This window comes from Carassius gibelio, chromosome B16 (assembly GCF_023724105.1).
Source record: "Carassius gibelio isolate Cgi1373 ecotype wild population from Czech Republic chromosome B16, carGib1.2-hapl.c, whole genome shotgun sequence".
In the NCBI taxonomy this organism is placed as follows: Eukaryota; Metazoa; Chordata; class Actinopteri; order Cypriniformes; family Cyprinidae; genus Carassius; species Carassius gibelio.
The window spans coordinates 30,897,580-30,904,309 of NC_068411.1; the positions used below are offsets into that span (position 1 = coordinate 30,897,580).

The following is a 6,730-nucleotide window of genomic DNA, read 5'->3' on the forward strand; positions in this document are numbered from 1 at the left end:
AAACACAGATCTTCTCATTCGCCGGCCAAAGACATTTATTAACTCCATTTGAGCTTGTTTTTTTATATAGCATAATTGCACGTGTCTGATACAACACCAACACTGATGACGCAGTGTTGTTTAATTATTGATTTTCCCGCCTTTTCTTTCATTTCGCCCCTGTATTTTAGCAGTGTGCCATGAAACTTTTTTATTTGTCAAAAACTATCTTTCATCATAATGTTTGTATTTGGATGCTTACACTAAAAAAACTATGAAAAATAACTTGTATATTATACTCGCGAGGCAGCTTTATATGCGCGAGCTTTGGATGTGACTGAGGGCATACTGTAAAGCCTGTGGAGCGCGCGATTACCAAATGGCTTAAAATACTTAAAAGGTGTTCAAATTATAAATTTTTCTGACAATACAACAATTACCTGATTAGTCAAGTGACAGTTCTGTCAGCTGTCCCGATCGAAATGTGAGTCTATCGCAGCATGCAGCAGGTCGCTTTAGTACAGACGAGATGCGCTGATGAGAAGCGCACTCCGAAAAGTTCATGGATTCGAAGGCTGGTTTCGAATGACTGATTTAATCTAATAGTTTGTATTGATTTATTTTATTATTCAAACCTAAGCTATGTTAAATAAATGCAGGAATTCCCCTTATTATAAACTTGAAAGCTGCGAGAATTATTAAAACCATCACCTTTATTTATATAGTGCTTTAAACAAAATACATTGCGTCAAAGCACTGAACAACATTCATTTGGAAAACAGTGTCTCAATAATGCAAAATGATAGTTAAAGGCAGTTCATCATTGAATTCAGTTATGTCATCTCTGTTCAGTTGAAATAGTGTCTGTTTTTATTTGCAATCAAGTCAATGATATCGCTGTAGATGAAGTGACCCCAATATAGCTACACATAGTCCCCCACAGAAATTTAGGACCTGATTAAATATAACTCTATTACACAGAGATTTGAAAAATAAAATTCCACAACTTTTTCAAAATTTTTTTAGGCCTAGACATTATTGTTTTAAAATTGCATGGCATTCCATGTTATTCATGACCTTACAGACTAAATGCAATTGGTGCACGCTCTTAAAATTACTTAAACTGGTCCACCAGTGTGATTGCGCGAGTGCTCCGTTACCTCTCCCTCCTGTAATCACATGCCGGATCCGTTACCCCGCTTTGTTCTGGGACCTCTCAATTTACAAATTAAGCACTGTGCGCAGCACACCTTTGTTTTGCATACCGCAATGTTTAGTGTGAAGGGGCACAACTCGCCGTCACTTTGCTTTTTTTATATAGTCTTATTTAACATGTAGAATTGACATGCTATATATAAACAATATTCTGTGTTGTTATATTCCTGTCAAAATAAAGGAATTCCTTTTAAGAACTGTTGGATTCTCCAGTAAAGGGTGGAGCTATTGCGTAAACGACAATCTCATTAATCTCACCTATTATCCTCCATTTTGAATTCAGCAAATCAATTTGAGCAATTGCACACAACCTGATTAATGTTCATGAATCCAGCAGCTCGTTAATCGTTACTACGTTTTATATTGTTATTTTTAGTAGAATTCAAAGTATTATCTTACCAGTATTATTGTTAGTTTTTCCCCCTTTTTTTACAGAAACACAGTATGGCCAAAAAAGCACCACCACCAGTCCTAAGTTTAGTTAAAATGACTAATATGCATTCATATATGCAAGTTTTAATTCAAATGACTAAAGCTCTATCAGTAAATTATACTTGATTATCATAATATCATATTATATTATATGTCTGTGTGTGTATGTTTGTAAAAGTAAAATATGAAAAATATAAAATATATATAAAATTGTGGGGCAGGGCAGAGAGCCGTGGGAACGGGGCGAGGCCGGTGGAGTAATTGGAAGTGAGCGACACCTGCTCGACCCACCGTCTTGAGTCCCACAGAGGAGATGGAGGGATTTAAAACAGGAGCAACAACAGTGACGGATGAGAGAGGACCAGGCCTGGGCTTTAGTGTAGTGTTTTGATTTTGTTTGTGCGCGACAGTCATCCGTGAGGGGCTGTCGCACTGTTTTGTCTTTTTTTTGTAATTAAAGTCTGTTTGATTGTCTGCCGGTTCCCGCCTCCATCTTCCCGATGATTGTGAAGTTTTTATTGTTACAAGTATACATTATCCATAATGTATTTAGTATACCTGTCAGTGATTCACTGTCACAGCCAGCTCCATCATGACGTGCACCTGATCACTTGAGGCAGGGTGATTCGGCCATTGGAATGGTATGTGGAGGAATTCCTCGAGCCGTCTTCCCAGGTGAGTTGGCACGAGGCAGCACTCAGTGCCTGCTTTCAGTTGGGGCAGGATAAGAAAACAATATGTTGTAATTTCCTGACATATCAGTTTCCCTTAATTGGGTGATCGATCTAGTCCTTTATTTAAATGGTTCTAATTCTGAGGGCGAAGAAAGAAATAAGGGATAGTAGAATAAGTTCTCATCCAGACCCCACTGAAACACATCGAGCCTCTCCAACTCACCTTATGCCAGGATCCTTCACATGCCTGGCCTTTGGTTCTGATCACCCCTCGCCTCATGTGCCTTCCCGTACTCTGGGAGGGATCTCAAACAGCGCTGACCTGGGGGCCAAAGTATATGACCCTTCATTACAATCTGTCAGTTCAGGCTGCTCCACTTCCACTACCTCCAGACATCCCGGTCCTCGGCCCCAACGTGCGGGCCTCTGCCTCGTAAGCCCTACCCAAACAAGGAGGATGAGGAGGAAAAGACTGTGCTCAACCCTCATCCTCACTCATATTCCCAAGCCCCTGTTCCTGAGTTCAGCCCACAACGGGTGCCCGATCCCCAGTTAAGCCCACAGCAGGGCTCCTGATCTCCAGTTAAGCCCACAGCAGGGCTCCTGATCTCCAGTTAAGCCCAGGAGGGGCTCCCGATCCCCAGTTACAGTGCATTCAGGCTAACATTTTTTTACCTAACCTATGTTCCCTGGGAATCGAACCCACAAACTTGCGCTGCTAACGCAATACTCTTAACACTTGAGCCACAGGAACACTATAAACAATGCAATCGGCAGGGTATGAACCTGCATGGGGAGACCCCAATGGATTTCAAGTACATCCCCTTAACCTCTCGGCCACGACATTGTTCACAGGACAGGGTGGGGACAAATTTCAAAAGAATAGTCACTGAGATGGTGCAATGAATGCTGTTCACATTAGTTCTTAATGATAATTGATAGGACTAAATGATTAGGCTCCTCCTAAACCTATATTAGAACTTAATTTAAGTGTAAACATGCATTTAATTGTCAACCATGGAATACATTTTTACTTTTAGGTTTAGTTAGTTTATTCTATTATAGATCAGTGGTTAAATGTGTCATTGACATGGAATTTCAATCTGCTGAAACTGAGCATGTATGTGCATGTTTGTGCGAGAGATAGAGGGCATGAGTGTGTGTGTGTGTTTGTGAAGATACATAAGTGAGTGTCTTTTAAGTGAGTTTTAAGTTCTGCAGTTCAAGTGTAGTAATAAGGATGCAGCATTATTGCAGTTTTAAAGCTGTTGTCCTGCTACTCTGTAACTTGTGTTCTTTGGGTGTTTTTATGAGACTGACCCGGTACTGTATGTTTACACATATGAGGAATTTGTTTTTGTGACAAAAGCTTCAACAGTGTAACAAAATGAAAGTGACAGAACAAATGTTGTTTTTTTTTTTGTTTTTTTTACAAATTGACAATTTAATCTACTAGACATTTCATTAAATTTACATGCAATATGTAAGTACTCGATGGCGCCGCAGATGGCTGCTTCAGTGCTTGGCTCTCCAGTGTTTGTGCTGTTTTTGTTCGTTTTTCCTGTTTTTTGTTTAACAAACACGATCAGTTTCACCAGGGATGAACTGCTGAACATTCGGCAGAACACACCACAAGATCTTTTACCGGATTTAAATTATTCAGACGTTTTACTGAACGTTGTTATCGGAGGAGCGGCGGCGCTGATCAAGCGCTTCAGGACGCGCAGACGGGGGAAGCGAGCGGGAGCGCTCATCAGACTCATGAAGCGCGGATTTCGAACGCCGTTGCCTAGCATCCATCTGGCAAATCTCCGCTCTCTACCCAACAAAACAGACGAACTGCTTCTGCTCTCTCGGACAAATAAGGATTTCTCTCACTCTGCTGCTCTGTTTCACGGAAACCTGGCTGAATGACGCCATACCGGACAGCGCGCTCCATCTGCCGGGCTTTCAGCAGTTCAGAGCGGATCGCGAATCAGAATCAACTGGGAAATCGCGCGGCGGCGGGACATGCTTTTACATCAATGAACGGTGGTGTACAGATGTAACTGTATTAAAGAAGATGTGCTGTCCTGATTTAGAAATGCAGTTTGTCAACTGCAAGCCGTTCTATTCGCCGCGGGAGTTTCATTCGTTCATTCTGGTCAGTGTTTACATCCCTCCGCAAGCGCACGTGAGCTCAGCTTTACAGAAACTCGCTGATCAGATCACAGAGACAGAACAACATCACCCGGACTCTGTTTTAATAATTCTTGGGGACTTTAACAAAGCCAATCTCTCCCGTGAACTGCCAAAATACAGACAGCATGTTACATGTCCCACCAGAGACAGTAATATATTGGATCACTGTTACACCACAATAAAGGATGCATTTCACTCTGTTCCACGACCAGCTTTGGGACGTTCTGATCACTGTCTGGTTCATCTTATACCGTCCTACCAGCAAAAACTTAAATCTGCTAAACCTGTAGTAAGGACTGTGAAGAGATGGACCAGTGAAACAGAGCAGGATTTACAATCTTGTTTTGACCTCACTGATTGGAGTGTTTTTGAAGCTGCTACCACCGATCTGGACGAACTCACAGAGACTGTAACATCCTATATTAGTTTCTGTGAGGATATATGCATTCCTACCAGGACTTATTTAACATTCAACAATGATAAGCCATGGTTTACAGTAAAACTCAGACATCTTCGTCAGGCCAAAGAGGATGCCTACAGAAATGGGGACAGGGTCTTGTACAATCAGGCCAGGAACACACTGAACAAAGAGATCAGAGCGGCTAAAAAGACCTACGCTAAAAAGTTGGAAGACCAGTTTACTTCCAACGACTCAACTTCAGTTTGGAGAGGTCTAAGAGCCATCACAAACTACAAGACACCATCCCCTTGCACTGAGGCTAATCAACGAATTGCTAACGACCTGAATGAGTTTTATTGCAGATTTGAAACCCCCATCACCCATTCTGACCATCTCCCTACACAACCATTAACACATCCTGCAATCCCACCCTCCACACCTCCTGCTCTTCAAATCTGTGAAGATGATGTGCGCCAGGTCTTCAAGAAGAACAAAAGAAGAAAAGCACCAGGCCCAGATGGTGTTACACCAGCCTGCCTGAAAATCTGTGCTGACCAGCTGGCCCCCATCTTTTCACAGATCTTCAACAGATCCCTGGAGTTGTGTGAAGTGCCTTCCTGCTTCAAACGCTCCACCATCATCCCCATCCCAAAGAAACCCAAGATAGCAGAACTTAACAACTACAGACCTGTGGCTCTAACGTCTGTCGTCATGAAGTCGTTTGAAAAACTGGTTCTGGCTTATCTGAAGGACATCACTGGACCCTTACTGGACCCCCTCCAGTTTGCTTACCGAGCAAACAGGTCCGTGGATGATGCAATCAACATGGGATTGCACTTCATCCTGCAACATCTGGACAAAACAGGGACTTATGTGAGGATCCTATTTGTGGACTTTAGTTCGGCATTCAACCCCATCATCCCAACAGCCCTTCAGACCAAACTGACCCAGCTCTCCGTTCCTAGCTCTATCTGTCAGTGGATCACCAGCTTTCTGACAGATAGGCAACAGTTAGTGAGACTGGGGAAATTCACATCAAACAGCTGCTCCACCAACACTGGCGCCCCTCAGGGATGTGTTCTCTCCCCTCTGCTCTTCTCCCTAAAAGACCCCTCTAAAGACCCCTCTGTCAAGCTCCTAAAGTTTGCAGACGACACTACAGTCATCGGCCTCATCCAGGACGGTGATGAGTCTGCTTACAGACAAGAGGTTGAGCAGCTGGCTGTCTGGTGCAGTCTTAACAACCTGGAGCTGAACACGCTCAAAACAGTGGAGTGATCGTGGACTTCAGGAGACACCCCCCTGCACTTTCCCCACTCACCATCATGAACAGCACTGTGACTGCAGTAGAGTCATTCAGATTCCTGGGAACCACCATCTCTCAGGACCTGAAGTGGGACAATCACATTGACTCCATTGTTAAAAAGGCCCAGCAAAGGTTGTATTTCCTTCGCCAGCTGAGGAAGTTTAACCTGCCACAGGAGCTGCTAAAACAGTTCTACTCGGCCGTCATTGAGTCTGTCCTCTGTACTTCAATAACTGTCTGGTTTGGTTCAGCAACAAAATCAGACATCAGAAGACTACAGAGAACTGTTTGGACAGCTGAAAGGATTATTGGTGCTCCCCTGCCCACCCTTCAAGAACTGTATACATCCAGAGTGAGGAAAAGGGCTCAGAAAATCACTCTGGATCCCTCACATCCAAGTCATCCCATCTTTGAACTTTTGCCATCTGACCGGCGCCTCAGAGCCGGAAATACCAGAACAGCAAGGCACAAGAACAGTTTCTTCCCCCAGGCAATCTACCTCATGAACAGTTAAATGTTCCCTACTTATGCTTATAAACGTGC

At 43.2% G+C, this 6,730-nt stretch overlaps 1 protein-coding gene across 2 annotated transcripts in view; it reads right to left on the reverse strand.

Moving 5' to 3' along the window:
* LOC127975272 (cyclin-dependent kinase 14) overlaps nt 1-6,730 on the reverse strand; it is a 158,872-nt gene that overhangs the window by 49,050 nt on the left and 103,092 nt on the right. The gene's annotated exons all lie outside the window — the stretch shown is intronic.